The sequence below is a fragment of the Muntiacus reevesi genome, chromosome 8, assembly GCF_963930625.1.
Source record: "Muntiacus reevesi chromosome 8, mMunRee1.1, whole genome shotgun sequence".
Classification (NCBI taxonomy): Eukaryota; Metazoa; Chordata; class Mammalia; order Artiodactyla; family Cervidae; genus Muntiacus; species Muntiacus reevesi.
The window spans coordinates 3,624,575-3,641,948 of record NC_089256.1 but is presented as its reverse complement, the minus strand read 5'-3'; the positions used below and the strand labels follow the sequence as shown (position 1 = coordinate 3,641,948).

At 36.5% G+C, this 17,374-nt stretch overlaps 1 non-coding gene across 1 annotated transcript; it reads left to right on the top strand.

Annotated features, from left to right (window-relative positions):
• Positions 1 to 5,551: 5,551 nt before the first annotated feature.
• LOC136173895 (small nucleolar RNA SNORA33) lies at positions 5,552 to 5,677 on the top strand. Its single transcript, XR_010664360.1, has one exon. It is a non-coding gene; the product is annotated as a small nucleolar RNA SNORA33 (small nucleolar RNA).
• Positions 5,678 to 17,374: the final 11,697 nt, after the last annotated feature.

The window sequence follows — 17,374 nt, the reverse complement described above, 5'->3', positions numbered from 1 at the left end:
TCACCAGATTGTCTTCTTCTTTTTTTTTTTTGGAAGCAATTGACTTACTTTATCTACATTTAAGAAATTATTAAATTCTCAAGTCTGAATAAGCAAATTTATCTGTTAGCTGTTTCTTCCAGGGAAAATACTCTTTTATGAAAAAATAGTCACTCTATTCTCAACTCAAAAGAATTGTACATGTGCTTTTAGGTAGCCATCACATGTCAGTATGCAGCAGATAGACTTTCTAGTAAAATGTTTTGGTTTCATCATACAGAATATTTTAAAAATACATGCTTACATAATATTGATATTTTTTACTGATATTGAAAGACAATCTTCAGTGAAACTTGTTATTCCCTTCTGAGTGTATGATGGTAAAAAAATAATATCACTGTTCATATAGCTGGGTCTCACTGGCTAGATATTTGTTAAGGCAACAGGAATCAAAATCATCCCTCTAAATGACAATAAAACTGTTTCTGAATAAACAATAAATTGGTTATTCAACTCTGACCACTTTACTTGACTTCTGAGAAACCTGAATGTAGGTCAAGAAGGAACAGTTAGAACTCGACATGGGACAACAGACTGGTTCCTTGGGAAAGGAGTATGTCAAGGCTGTATATTGTCACTCCGCTTATTTCACTTCGATGAAGAGTATATCATGAAAATCCTGGACTGGATGGAGCACAATCTGGAATCAAGATTGCTAGGAGAAATATCAATAATCTCAGATATGCAGCTGATACCACACTTATGGCAGAAAGTGAAGAGGAACTAAAGAGCCTCTTGATGAAAGTGAAAGTGAAGAGTGAAAAGGCTGGCTTAAAACTCAACATTCAAAAAACTAAGATCATGGCATCTGGTCCCATCACCTTATGACAAATAGATGGGGAAACAATGGAAACAGTGTCAGACTTTATTTTCTTGTGCTCCAAAATCACCATAGATGGTGACTGCAGCCATGAAATTAAAACACTTGTTCCTTGGAAGGAAAGCTATGGCCTAGCTAGACAACATATTAAAAAGGAGAGATATTACTTTGTCAACAAAGGTCTATCTAGTCAAAGCTATGATTTTTTCCAGGAGTCATATATGGATGTGAGAGTTGGACCATAAAGAAAGCTAAGTGCCAAATAATTGATGTTTTTGAACTGTGGTGTTGGAGAAGACTCTTGAGAGTTCCTTGAACTGCAAGGAGACCCAACGAGTCCATTCTAAAGGAAATCAGTCCTGAATATTCACTGGAAAGGCTGATGGTGAAGGTTAAACTCCAATACTTTGGCCACATGTTGTGAAGAACTGACTCATTAGAAAAGACTCTGATGCTTGTAAAGATTAAAGGGGACGACAGAGGAGATGGTTGGATTGCATCACCGACTCGATGGACATGAGCTCGAGTAAGTTCTGAGAGTTGGTGATGGACAGGGAAGTCTGGCATGCTGCAGTCCATGTGGTGGCAAGGAGTCAGACATGACTGAGCAACTGAACTGAACTGTACTGAGTCCTTTACTACCACAGTAAAAATGTGAAACATGTGGCATTGACTTTGAAACCAATTTCAGGTTAACATTTTAAAGGACCTTAGTTTTAGTGGAATCTGGAGGTGTTACCTGAAAAGACGGGTTTGCCTCCTGAAGGGTATTATGTTAAAAGATACAACCAAACCAAAGAGTGGAAGAAGAAAGGATTTCTTACTTGTAGCAAGGAAAAGACAGGGGATCTTTCCCAAATCAATGTCTCCCCAACAAAAAAATTTCAGAAAGCTTCAATCTAAAGACACATGAACATTCATGAAGAGGCTTGAACAAAGGAGAATTCAGCATAGAATTGGGGCAAAGGTTGACCAAGTCCAAGCTTTAGTTGAAGTCATGAGGGTCAGAAAAGTCAGCATCATTAGTATCATCATTTTTTAGACTTCAATTAATTTGATGATTATTCAGCCTAATATTGCCATCAAATCAGAACTGGGAGTCTACAGGTGATATATTATCTTTGCTATTGTTACTTCTCTTACCTGATAACAGTTCATTATTCCTGCATTCTTTTGTTCCTTTAAAATTATTAATTACTGAGACCTATTCAAAGACAAGCATTGTGGACAAGCTTAGATCACAAAATGACTTCAACCAAAAGTGGCTTGTTATTTCTCTTTCTCTGGGATATTGCACACTCTCTGCTTTTAGAAAGGTTTTCAGGAATTTTCCAATAAAAATTTGAATGATAGAAAGAAAACCATAATTGGAGGATGGGGAAAAAAATGCACCCCGGTTGTGTAATGATAGAAAGTTTGGTAACAACATCACAATGCCATGAAGAAACTAGCATGGTACTGAATGAGTTAGCATGTCTAGCCGAAAATTCTACCACATAAATATAAAACTGGCTTTTTTTATTTTAAAATTCCTAAGATAAGATGAGAAATAGGTGGATTAAACAAGAAACAAGTTTTTAGCCAAAACTGGAGGAAGTATAAAGCAGTTTGAATAGTCTATTAAAATATACACATATCAAAGTAAAACAAAACAAAACAATGTTTCTCATTGTAGTTTCTTCCAACAACAACAACAACAACAACAAAATGATAACAATAGCCTCATTGTGTGGTGGGGAAATGGATGAAGATGATCAAAGCTATCAGTTATAAGATAAGTAAATTCTGGAATGTAGTGTACAGTATGGTGACTTGTTAGCAATACTATATTATATACTTGAAAGGTGTTAAGAGAGTAGATCTTACATCTTCTCATCACAAGAATAAAAGAACAATTACATGAGGTGATGAGTGTTAACTAAACTTATTGTGGTAATCATTTTTCAAATTGTTATGTTTTCCATCATAAATGCACATGTTATATGTCAATTATAACTCAATGATGCTGGAAAGAGAAAGAAATAGTTTCAGTTCAGTTCAGTTCAGTTCAATCACTCAGTCGTGTTCCACTCTTTGTGACCACATGAACCGCAGCACTCCAGGCCTCCCTGTCCATCACCAACTCCCGGAGTCCACCCAAACCCATGTCCATTGAGTTGGTGATGCCATCAAACCATCTCATTCTCTGTTGCCCTCTTCTCCTCCTGCCCTCAATCTTTCCCAGCAGCAGGGTCTTTTCCAATGAGTCAGCTCTTCATATCAAGTAGCCAAAGTATTGGAGTTTCAGTTTCAATATCAGTCCTTCCAATGAACACCCAGGACTGATCTCCTTTAGGATGGACTGGTTGGATCTCCTTGCAATCCAAGGGACTCTCAAGAGTCCTCTCCAACACCATAATTCAAAAGCATCAATTTTTCAGTGCTCAGCCTTCTTCACAGTCCAACTCTCACATCCATACATGACCACTGGAAAAACCATAGCCTTGACCAGACAGACCTTTGTTAACAAAGTAATGTCTCTGCTTTTTAATATGTTATCTAGGTTGGTCATAACTTTCCTTCTAAGGAGTAAGGGTCTTTTAATTTCATGGCTGCAATCACCATCTGCAGTGATTTTGGAGCCCAAAAATATAAAGTCAGCCACTGTTTCCACTGTTTCCCCATCTATTTGCCATGAAGTGATAGGACCAGATGCCATGATTTTAGTTTTCTGAATGTTGAGCTTTAAGCCAACTTTTTCACACTCCTCTTTCGCTTTCATCAAGAGGCTCTTTTGTTCTTCTTTGCTTTCTACCATAAGGGTAGTGTCATTTACACATCTGATGTTATTGATGTTTCTCCCGGCAATCTTCATTCCAGCTTGCGCTTCCTCCAGCCCAGCGTTTCTCATGATGTACTCTGCATATAAGTTAAATAAGCAGGGTGACAATATACAGCCTTGATGTACTCCTTTTCCTATTTGGAACCAGTCTATTGTTCTTTGTCCAGTTCTAAATGTTACTTCCTTACCTGCATACAGGTTTCTTAATAGGCAGGTCAGGTGGTCTGGTATTCCCACCTCTTGAAGAATTTTCCACAGTTTATTGTGATCCACAAAATCAAAGGCTTTGGCATAGTCAATAAAGCAGAAATTGATATTTTTCTGGAACTCTCTTGTTTTTTCCATGATCCAGTGGATGTTGGCATTTTGATCTCTGGTTCCTTTGCCTTTTCTAAAAACAGCTTGAACATCTGGAAGTTCATGGTTCACATATTGCTGAAGCCTGGCTTGGAGAATTTTAAGCATTACTTTACTAGCGTGTGAGATGAGTGCAATTGTGTGGTAGTTTGAGCAATCTTTGGCATTGCCTTTCTTTGGGATTGAAATGAAAACTGTCCTTTTCCAGTCTTGTGGACACTGCTGAGTTTTCCAGATTTGCTGACATATTGAGTGCAACACTTTCACAGCATCGTCTTTCAGGATTTGAAACAGCTCAACTGGAATTCCATCACCTCCATAGCCTCAAGTCAAGTCAAATACTAATTCATGATCAGAGGTAGGTATGTAGAATGTTAAGACATCAAATCATAGATGTTTTCAGTGACACATAAGGCCTTTTAAGGTGCTTTAAATGTCTCATAGCCTTGTTCTTTTAAATTATTTAATTTCTAAGTATCTTACATTTTCTCATCCAAAAAAAAAAAAAAATACAACTATGTGAGGTGGTAGGTTTCATATACCACCCGAGATGATGAAAAGTATGTCTCAAAAGTGCAGAATATGACTGTGGCATTTATCTAATCAAGTGAATACCAATACCATTCTTAGGAAACCCACACAGTTTTTTCTACAGTGGTAAAAAATAAAACAAAGCTTTGGAGTCCCCTAATATACAGGGAAAGAGAGAAAATGAAAAACCTACTTATTAGCAAACCTACGTTACTTCTTTTGAAAAAGGAAGGGTATTTCAGACAGTGGCTCTAGGAACAGGAAGTAAAGACAATATTTATGGAGAATAATCGAGTAAAGAGACACTCTCTATGAGCAGAACCATACCCTAACTGAGGTACATTTTCTGCCCTCAGACTAGAAGAGTTTAACATATTTGTTCTGTGAAATTTCAAATATTTTATGGGCCAATGGCTACTATTGGCCTCCCCTTATCTCTTTGAACAAAAAGTGTCAATTGACTCTATCTGTTCTCTCCCCATTGTATGTTTGGGTTGTGGAAGATATGTAACTCATTCTTTTAATTCATAGGTCTATGGAGCCAAAGGAGTCACATCCAAGGAGCTACCACTGTTCTTAGGCTTGAACTATATCATGAGATACTGAACTTCAAGTTTGTTGCCATAATTCAAATAAGACTTTTGATTATCTTAGAATTGGAGTTAATATAATTTGTATGTGGGGAGAATGTAAATAATAAAAGGTGGACTCTAGAAAAAGATGACTACATATATTTTTACATCCATATATATATGTGTGTGTGTGTGTGTGTGTGTGTGTGTGTGTGATTTTGCATCTGTTTCCATCAAGAAATAAATTCTAGGGACTTCCCTGGCAGTCCAGTGGTTAAGACTTTACCTTCCAATGCAGGGCTTGTGGGTGTGAACTCTGGTTAGGGAGCTAAAATCCCATGTACCTCACAGCCAAAAAACCAAAAGATAAGAGAAACAATATTGCAACAAATTCAACAAAGATTTTTTAAATGGCCCACATCAAAAAATTTTAAAAATTACTGTTAAAAAAATGTAGAAAATGCTGGCAATAGGAAAGCCATGTTACGAGCCTTAAAGACATTGAAGTCATTAAGGTTCCTAAAAATGGCTACAAGGCATTTTAATGGTGGGGAATATTTCATAAGATGTGCTGTTTTTTGTTTTTTTTTTTTTCTTTGTAAAGCTTCACTGTAACTAGTAGGGCCAACAACTTGTGAGTTTGTAAATTTTAGTAAAATCGCTTTTGGTTTTTGGAAAAAAAAAAAAAAAAAGGATTCTATTTCTCTGCCCCCTGAACTCTGAGTTTGGTCATGTGTTCTGTCTTGACCAACAGGACAAAATCAAGCTGATTAGAGCAGAGGCTTTAAAGCCATTTATCTGTTGAGGCTTGACCTTTCTTGGTGCATTTGAAACTAAAGACAATGGTGTAAAAATGCCTCTGGCAAGCTTTCTGCAAAGTACTTGACGACATGAAGGAGAACTGGAATGGCATGGGCAAAATCTGCCAATCTACATGTGAATAAGGCTAACCACAATCATCTAGCCACCGTCAAACTCTAAAAATAATATGGCCACATCAGAGAACACAAATCAAGTTAAGCAGAGCCAGTCCAGACTCAAAGAACTACTCAGCAGAGTAGTGATCAAAAAAATAATGTTTTGTTTACAAGTTGCTGAGCTTCAGAGTGGCTTGTTGTGAAGCAATGGTTACTAACACAACAATCTTAGCCTAAGTGCTAAGAAAAATGATACCAAGAAATGGGATGCTGTCATAGAAATTACTTACATTCAGAGCAGGCCCAAGGATTAGTGCTGAACAGCCTGGAAATCTAAAGATGCATGATGTGAGTGGATGCTAAGTCACTTCAGTCATGTCCAACTCTTTGTGACCCTATGGACAGTAGCGCGCCAGGCTCCTCTGTCCACGGGATTCTCCAGGCAAGAATACTGGAATGTGTTGCCGTGCCCTCCTCCAGGGAGTCCTGCCAACCCAGGGATCGAATCTCCTGCAACTTCTTCATTGCAGGTTGATTCTTTACCTCTGAGCCACTGGGGGAGGCCAAGGATGTATGATATGCCATGGCAAAATATCTGTAAAACCGCCACTGAAATATCTCAGAAATTAAACTACATAACAACATACCATATAATTTTTGCATAATAGGATTGCACCAGTCTTTGGCTTTAGAATGTGTATGTTTCAATAATTATTCAAAACATGTTGCAATAAAATCAGGAAGATAGTCCACAAAAGTTTCAACAGGGAGAAGGCTTCCAATATTCTTATCAACTACTTTTATCTATAGAAAACTGTATCCAATATATTGGTAATGAAATAGAATTTCATTATCACTTCATTGCCATATCTAATATAGTATAGTAAAAATAAAGAAGAATTAACATCCACTGGAGAACAGTGTATTTTTGTTTGACATATAGCTTTATGGAAGACAGTTTCCAAGATGTCTCCATTGATCCTCACTTCTGAGGGCTCTTGAATTTGTGTGATCTCTTCTCACATTAGGAGATCGTCATGTGGCTCAGACAGTAAGGAATCTTCCTGCAATGTAGGAGACCTGGGTTTGATCTTTGGATCGGGAAGATCCCCTGGAGAAGGGAGTGGCTACTCACTCCGATATTCTTGCTTGGAATGTTCCATGGATCGAGGAGCCTGGCGAGCTATAGTCCATGGGGTTGCAAAGAGTCAGACTACAACTGAGTGAATAACACTTCCGCTTTCCTCTCACATCGAATAGGATCAGAAGATATCATGCAGGTGAAAGTACTTAATTTCTGAGGCTAGATAAGGCATTCTGATGTTTGCTCTTGTTTCCTGGCTCTATCAAATTTGGGGAATCAAATTGCATGCCATAAAAATCCAAGCAGTCCTGCGGAAAGAACTACTGAGAATTAGATGGAGGTTCTAGTCAAGCCTTCAGATGACTGCAGCCTTGACAGTTGACACTGTGACTGAAAACTCATTAAAGTCCTTCAAGGATGAGCTACTTAACTAAGTGGCTCCCAATTCCTGATCTGCCCAAACTACAAGAAATTGAAAAAATGATTTTTCTTATTGCTTTAACTATATTTTAAGGAAATTACTATTACAGCAATAGATAATTAAGGTCAGAAAACTAAGATCATGGCATCTTTTCCCATCACTTCATGGGAAATAGATGGGGAGACAGTGGAAACAGTGTCAGACTTTGCTTTTTTGGGCTCCAAGATCACCGCAGATTGTGATTGCAGCCATGAAATTAAAAGGAAAGTTAAAAGGAAAGTTATGACCAACCTAGATAACGTATTAAAAAGCAGAGACATTGCTTTGCCAACAAAGGTCCGTCTGGTCAAGGCTATGGTTTTTCCAGTGGTCGTGTATGGATGTGAGAGTTGGACTGTGAGGAAAGCTGAGCACTGAAAAATTGATGCTTTTGAACTATGGTAAAAAAATAAAAATAAAAAAAAAGAACTATGGTGTTGGAGAAGACTCTTGAGAGTCCCTTGGACTGCAAGGAGATCCAACCAGTCCATCCTGAAGATCAGTCCTGGGTGTTCATTGGAAGGACTGATGCTGAAGCTGAAACTCCAATACTTTGGCCAATACTTTGGCCACCCCATGCAAAGAGTTGACTCATTGGAAAATACCCTGATGCTGGGAGGGATTGGGGGCAGGAGGAGAAGGGGACGACAGAGGATGAGATGGCTGGATAGCATCACCGACTTGATGGGCATGAGTTTGAGTAAACTCCGAGAGTTTGTGATGGACAGGGAGGACTGGCATGCTGCGATTCATGGGGTCACAAAGAGTCGAACACGACTGAGTGACTGAACTTAACTTACCTATAAACAAACTTCTGAAGTTTTAAGCTTAATTTGAAGGCTGAATTACCAGTTACTCTGTGACCTTGGGCGAGTTGCTTAGTTTCATATATCCATTTTCTAATCTGTAAAATAGAATGATACTTATTATATGACTGAGGTATGTGAAATTTAAATAACATACATAAATATACATCATTTCAGTTTGGTTCAGTTCAGTAGCTGAGTCATGTCCAACTCATTGCAACCCCATGGACTGCAGTATGCCAGGCCTCCCTGTCTATATATATATATGTAGAAATATACATAAAGAGACTAAAAAAGTACCTGACATATAGTAAAAAGCCAATTTCTACAAAAAGTCATTTTTGTGAAAAGTCTAGTTTTCTCAGATTGACTATAAAATATATCAATTTTAAGTGAATTTGAATACTTCACATTTTGTTTTCCAAAATATAATTCACTATTTTGTTTTCCTAATGAATATTTCTAGAAGTTGCTTTCACTTCTACTTTGTTTGTTTCACAGAATCATAATGCATTCTATACTCTTGCTATAAAAAAATCAAGCTTAATAAAGATAGGCATTCATAGTTTCTAACAAATAAAATAGCTATTCTAAAGTATTGCATGAAAGATATGTATTACTTCAAGGTTGATACAAAGTGACAACTTCTATTAATATTAAGTATGCACTTCTCCAATTTTTGACTTACATCCTTTATCCAAGTTTCACACTCTTTGGGAGACATACCATATTGTAATTCTTGCCCTTTTGATGTTTACTACGGTAAATAACTTATTTTATTCTGATAAATAAAACATTTTTTCACCTATTATATATTTTAATGGTTATTGAAAACAAATCCTAGGATTAATATCAGGATTTTATTTCTTTGGTTTGGTTATTTTATTGTTCCTTTCAGCTACCGTATATTGGAATACTTATGAATTACACATTATGACTATTAGAAACCCCCACTTTGTATAACTCATTTGCCTTCCAATTTCTCAAATGGCTAATTTTTCCCTAAATAATGTTCTTTTCAAGCTGAGCTGTTTCTCATATATATAATGAAAAAGTCATACTCTTAAAGAACAAACAAGGGTAAAATTCACTAATTGAACTCTTTTGAATTTTTGAAAAATTTTACTTCAATAATCCAGGTTAACTTTTTGAACCACCAATAAGTAAACAACAACAACAAAAAAAGATTACTTAAAATAGTTAATGATGTAGTAATGTAAAAGAGATGATGATTTCTAAATTGAGCTATTCTTTATTTTCTTTTAGTTGCTAAGTCATGTGCAACTGTTTTGCAACCCCATGGATCATAATCTGCCAGGCTCCTCTGTCCATGGGATTCCCAGGCAACAATACTGGAGTTGGTTGCCATTCCCTTCTCCATATTTGTTATTAGTTCAACATAAAGTATCAATAGTTTCAATTTTTGGAAAAAGTGACAATGGGTTTTTCAATTGTATTTATTATATTAACATAATAAGCTAAAGAGAATACTTGAATATGGTATATAGGAGAAAATAGGAAAGGCTTCCCTGATAGCTCAGTTGGTAAAGAATCCACCTGCAATGCAGGAGACCCCAGTTCCTGGGGTCTTCCTGACCTGGGTCAGGAAGAATTGCCCATTATTCTTGAGTTTCCCTTGTGGTTCAGAATTACCAATGTGGTTGGTAAAGAATCCGCCTGGAATGCAAGAGATCTGGGTTCGACCCCTGGATTGGGAAGATTCCCCTGGAGTAAGGAAAGGCTACCCACTTAGTATTCTGGCCTAGAGTATTCGGTTGCAAAGAGTTGGACACAACTGAGAGACTTTCACTTTCATCTTGTTATCATCTGTTTTGTTTTTGACTTAATTAGTCACCGACACGAAAAAAACACTTTCATTGAGCTTAATGTGCAGAAAATTGAGCTACATGTACAGAGTAGCAGCTTCTAGTTGCTCAAATAGAATGTACAGGGAGAAAAAAAAAAAACTACTTAGGTGACATTGTAAAGTTGTTTGCTGTTACTGTTGTTGTTATTTAGTTATGCTGACTAGGTACCCCACACAGAGATGCAGGTAAGGTGGTCATCAGTCAGTGTGTTGACCAAGATGACTGAATGCGAGAATGAGACGAAAAGGTCCATTCTCTTCTTTCCTCCCCATTCCAATCTCTACTTGATAAACACAGAGCCTGTGGCTGTGTAAAAACATCCAGTCATATCATAAAGATACTTGATAGGAAGATCAATACATACTCCTATAATTAAAAATAAACATATGCTAATGCACACACACACACACACATTTGTATTAGATTGGAGCTCACTTTACAACTCTACAGTCTCTGCAGAGCTTCCAAGGGAATTGCCTCCATTCTGTGTATAAACTATAAACACTTTATATTTCTTCCAAAATGATCTGAGAAATTAGGGGAAAAAACTGATTTCTTTTTTCAAAATCAAAGGACATGAGTTTGAAAATAAATTGGGGCATGTGTAATCTGGACCAATATTTAATAGAATATTTTCTTCTAATTTTGCTTGAAAATTCTCATTGTCATTATACTCTTGTTGCCTAAATTATTAAGACATAAATGTACCCTATGCCTAAGGTGTAAATGGGAAATACATTTTGTATGTATAATAAGAACTTAATTATTAAACATTGATCAAGTAGAATCAAATAGGATGGATTAAGCCCAAGGAAGACAGAAAAAGAGAGGAGGGGAAGTAGGGAGAGAGGAATAAAGGAAGGAAGGAAATAAACCATCTGGCGCTTGACTTTCCCTCAGAAATACCAAGTTTACACAAAGGGAGGTACCTCAGTGTGTTTTCTGCTTTCAACCTAAGAAAGAAGAGGAGAAATATTGACCTCTGAGTCTAGAAACTCTCTGCCAATTACTAGAAGTTAGTGAGGAAAGAAGGACTACAACAAGGCAGATGTGCTTTTGACTCTCATTCTATCAATATTACTTACTCTGTAGTACTAGTTATATCTTAGTGGATTTAAATACAATCAGCCTTAAAAATAAGAATAATAAAAATCACTTTATAGCATTTTTGATGAACAATTAAATGAAATGATATGCCTAATATTCCTGACACTAAGTAGGTTTTTAAATGTATACAATCCTTGGGACAGTGAACTACTGCTGTGGGAGACCAGAACTGGGCCTAGGCTAAATTTCCATAGCATATCTTTCTGAATTGTTCAAGTTTTATACCAAATTCAATGCAATAGTAGTTAAAACCTGTATATTTGCCTATTATCTATCCACCCTTCTATTTACATGTATATTACTAAAAGAGTGAGTACAAGTCTTCAAATATTTATTAAATAGTCTGGCTTAGTAAAAATTTGGAACTTAGAAAAAAAAGAGGAACCAACCCACAATAAAAAGAACAAAGTTATAAATATCAAATTAAAAATACACTAAGTAAGATTTAAATAAATCAGAATTTCTCTAAATTCTCAAGTAAATTGCATGATATTAAAACTTGAGTTCAGAATCAGAGAGAAACCAATTAAAACCTTTTTCTAAATCATTTCCTTTAAAGGTACAATTTTATTTTGACCTCTAAGAGAAAACAGTTAAATTATAGACAAAACAAAATATTTGCTATACTCAAAGAACAAACGACACAATTAAAATGCTTTAAATTTTTATATTGCTTCATAGAATAAAATGTTTACAGCATCATTAGTACATAATATATTTCAAGTTTTCATAGCATATAAATGTGGTTTGCAGTGCATTTAGGTCTTTTTCATTTTATGGATGCAAACTATGACTAACATAAAGTTGGAATAAAAATTAATATTGTCACCTTATTTCACATTCCAACTGGATTATTTAATAGTTTTTAACCTCATCAACCCTAGCCAATTCCTCCAAAATTGCAGAGAAGCGTTGTCTTTCTAATCATGGTAAGAAAAAAATGAAACGCCATCAAAGGAAAGTAATAACATGCCTGAAGCATCTTTTAGTATCCAGAAGCTTGACTCTTGACTCTTGACAGACTCTTGACTGTGGCAAAAGCTTCGCTCCTAATTTTGTCCACAACTAGAATTTTAAAGTTATAAATGCTATAAAAATAGACTCTTTTAGGTCAATCAGAGAAAAATAAATGCAAAGAGTAATGAATGAGTCAAACTTTGCCATTTGTGAATAATTAGAATTAAAATAATAAAATATATGAAAGCAATTATTTTGTTCTTATTTTATGCATATGTGCTGTTCAGTTCACTGGAACCTCTAATGTAATATGAAATAACAATTTTAATACAAGTATCCTGTGTGGTCCTGTTTTTAATTAAAAATAATTTTAATATTTCATCAGGACAAATTTAGAATGCTTATTTTGTCATTTAAGATTTCTGTTAGAACTAGTATATGGGTCTTATTGAATATCCTTTCAGATTTTGTTGTTGTAATACATGTTAGCTGCTTTTTCTTGTTGATAAAATGGGTTCAGTCAGTTCAGTCACTCAGTCATGTCCGACTCTTTGCAACCCCATGGACTGCAGCATGCCAGGCCTTCCTGTCCATCACCAACCCCCAGAGTTTACTCAAACTCATGTCCATTGAGTCAGTCATACCATCCAACCATCTCATCCTCTGTCGTTCCCTTCTCTCCTCTCCTCAATCTTTCCCAGCATCAGGGTCTTTTCCATTGTGTCAGTTCTTCACATCAGGTGGTCAAAGTACTGGAGTTACAGCTTCAGCATCAGCACTTCCAATGAATATTCAGTACTGATTTCCTTTAGAATGGACTGGTTGGATCTCCTTGCCGTCCAACAGACTCTCAAGAGTCTTCTACAATGGGTTAGACTAGTAAATAAAACAGTGAGCTACTTTAAATTTCTGGGATAACCCCAAATAGTTACTAAAATATATTCTTCTAAAAGTTTTTTTAAGGAATTAGCAACTGGACTCAGTAATTCATTTTAAATACATTTAATTTTTTATTTTAAATTTCATTTATTATCTTTTTACCTGCTTACCTATTTTCCTTGCTTTTTGATGATTTTTATATATGAGTAGGACTTCCAATTTCCAGGTTTGGATAAGGAGCTTGGGAATCTCCACTCAACTTTAAAACAAGTAAAAAGAAAAACAGATTGAAAAAAAAATGAAAACAAGTCTTTTTGGATCTGTAATAAAGGGGAGAACACAAGGCAAAGAGATGCCCTTGGAGACAGACAGAAAAACAGACAGGTGCATGGCTAATGGAGCAATGACTCAGGAGCAAAATTGCACAGAGAACCAGTGCTGGGGTAGGAAAACCTGGACAGCAATTGACAAATTTGCAGGAGGCACAGTGGGCAACTCTGAGAGTAAAGCACACTAGAATGTGGGTCCTGTCATAGGTAGGCTTCTGCAATATTGTAAGATTTATCTCCAGGAGCTCAACCAGATTCTCACAGTAAAAACAGGAGAAAAATCTCCTGAGCTTTAAAGCAGAGGAAGGGGGAAAGAAACCATTTTGAAATGTGAGAGCACTCTGTTCTTAACAAGGACTGCCCTCTTAATTTGCAAATATGCAAATTAAGGAGAGCCTCATTAAAAGATGCTTGCTCCTTGCAAGGAAAGCTATGACAAACCTAAACATTAAAAATCAGAGACATCCCTTTGCTGACAAATGTCCATCTACTCAAAGCTATGGTTTTCCCAGTAGTCACATACAGATGTGAGATTTGGACCATAAAGAAAACTGAAGTGCTGAAGAATTGATGCTTTTGAACTGTGTGTTGAGAAGACTCTTGACAGTCCTTTAGACAGCAAGGAGATCAAACCAGTCAATCCTAAAGGCAATCTACCCTGAATATTCATTGGAAATGCTGATACTGAAGCTGAAGCTCCACACTTCGGCCACCTGATGCAAAGGGCCAACTCACTGAACAAGACTCTGATGTAGGGAAAGATTGAGGGCAGGAGAAGGGGACAACAGAGGATGAGATGGTTGGATGGTATCATCGATTCAATGGACATGAGTTTGAGCAAACTCTGGGAGATAGAGAAGGACAGGGGAGTGTCACATGCTTCAGTTCATGGAGTCTCAAAGAGTCAGACACAACTTAGAGAGTGAACCACAACACTGACCTGTAAGGGGGAAACACCCAATTTCAGTTTGCTCTCACGTTCTATAAAGGAGAAGGAAAATGCACAACATCATCTACTCTAGCCATCCTGCTCCACCAGAGAGGAGAGAAAGAATCAAGAAATATTTGTAAAGATCACAGCCTAAAAGTTTAGGTTCACTAAAAGACTCAGCTCTAACCATGAGATTGTACAGTGCTTCTTCCCCAATGCCTCACCACCACATTAATAAAGGCCTATTTATCAAGTCTGGCTGTGACAAAAATATTACAAGGCACATCAAAAGGCAAAAAAAAAAAAAAAAAAAAGCCCACAATTTGTAGAGATATATAAGGATCAAAATGATATGACAGGAGTTTAGTGTTACCATATCGGAAAATTTAAAATAAGTAGCATTAGTATGCTAAAGGTTCTAATGGATAAAGCTTGCTACATATAAGAACAGATGGACAATGTAAGCTGAGATGGAAATCCCAAAAAGAACCAAAACAAAACTGTGGAGATCAAAAGCTCTAATAGAAGAGAATTCCTTTGATGAGCTTACTAATAGACTGGACATGACTGAGCAAAGAATCTCTGAGCTAGAGGATATATCAATAGAATCTTAAAAAAAATAAAAATCCAAGGACTGTGGGACAACTACAAAACATGTAACACGCATGCAATAAGAATATCAAAAGAAGAAGAATATTTGAAGCAATAATGACTGAGAACTTCTCACATTAATATTAGACACTAAACTCTGTATCCAGGAAGCTTAGAGAACATCAAGCAGGATACATGCTAGAAAAATTACACCTGGACATCTGATCTTCAAACTATGCAAAATCAAAGATAAAGAAAAAATCTAGAGATCATTTCTTCTCTGAAAGAACAAGCCAGAGATAAGAGCTGTGCTCAATTCTTCAGAAACCATGCTAATGAGGGAGAGCAGAGTAAAATATATTGTCAAGAGAAAGTGAGTGTGAAGTCGTTCAGTCGTGTTCAACTCTTTGTGACCCCATGGACCGTAACCTACTGGGCGCCTCCATCCATGGGATTTTCCAGGCAAGAATACTGGAGTGGGTTGCCATTTCCTTCTTCAGGGGATCTTCCTGACCCAGGGATGGGCCCAGGTGTCCCTAATTGTAGGCATATGTTTTACCATTTGAACCACCAGGGAAGTCCCTCAAGAGAAAACAAAACAAAACAAAACAAGCAAACAAAATGACAACTAAAAGACCCCACCAACCTGAAATTGTTTATCCTACAAAAGTATCCTTCAAAACTGAAGGAGAAATAAAAACTTTCTCAGACAAACAAAATCTGTAATCAGCTGCTAGTAGATCTAACTTACAGGATATGATTTTTTTAAAAAAAAGGTCTTCACTCTCTCACACCTTACACAAAAATTAACTCTAAATGTCTTAAAAGCAAAAATATATTATACATGGCACCATAAAACTGCTAGAAGAAAATATAGGAAAAACATTCTCTGACATAAATCATACCAATGTTTTCTTATGTCAGTCTCACAAGGCAACAGAAATAAAAATGAAAACAAACAAATGGGATCTAATCAAATGTATAAACTTTTGCATATCAAAGGCAACCATAAACAGAATAAAAAATAGCCTACAGAATGGGAGAAAATATTTGCAAATGGCAAGGGCTTAATTTTTAAAATATGCAAACAACTCATGCAATTCAATAACAAAAGCAAACAAGCCAATCAAAAAATAGGCAGAAGACTTAAATATACATTTGTCCAAAGAAGACTTGCAGATAGCCAGTAATTGCATGAAATTGTTCAGCATATCTAACTGTTAGAGAAATACAATTCAAAACTGTAGTGAGGTATGACCTCATACTGGTCATAATGGCCATCATCAAAAAGTCAACAAATAATGAACACTTGAGAGCATGTTCGGGAACCATCTTACACTGTTGATGGGAATGCAAATTGGTATAGCTACTATGGAGATCAGTGTGGAGGTTCCTTAAAGAGCTAAAAATAGAATTACCTTGTGATTCAGCAATTCCATAGCTGGAGATACATCTGGAGGAAACCATAATTCAAAAAGATACACACACTCCAATGTTCACTGAAGCAATATTTAGAATAGCCAAAACATGGAAGCAACCTAAATTTCTGTCAAAACATGAATGGATAAAGAAGTAATATTCCATATATAGAGTGGAATAATACTTAGCAGTAAAAAAGAATGAATTAATGACATTTTTAAGTAATGTGGGTGGAAGATATCAAGGAGGAAGGAATGGCAACCCACTCCAATATTCTTGAGGGGGAAATGCCTTGGACAGAGGAGCCTGGTGGGCTATATTCCATAGGGTCACAAAGAGTCAGACACAACTGAAGAGACTGAGGTTGAAAATGAACTTGCATGACCTAGAGATTATCATAATAAGTGAAGAAAATCAGCCAAAGACAAATATCATATGATATCACTTTTATGTGGAATCTAAAATAAGATGCAAATGAACTCATCTATATAACAGAAACAGAATCACAGTCATAGAAAACAAATTTACTGTTACCAAAGCAGAAAGTGGGAGAGGGATAAAGTAGGATTATGGGATTAGGAAATTGTTGTTCTTCAGTCACTAAGTCACGTCCAACTCTCTGTGACTCCTTGAACTACAGCATGCCAGGCTTCCCTATCCATTACTATCTCCTGGAGTTTGCTGAAATTGGTGTCCATTGAGTCCATGGTGATATGTAACCATCTCATCCTCTGCTGCCCTCTTCTCTCCTTGCTTTCAGTCTTTCCCAGCATTAGGATCTTTGCCAGTGAGTTGGTTCTTAGCATCAGGTGGCCAAAGTATTGGAGCTTCAGCTTCAGCATCAGTCTTTTTTAGCTTCAGCATCAATCTATTCAGGCTTTATTTC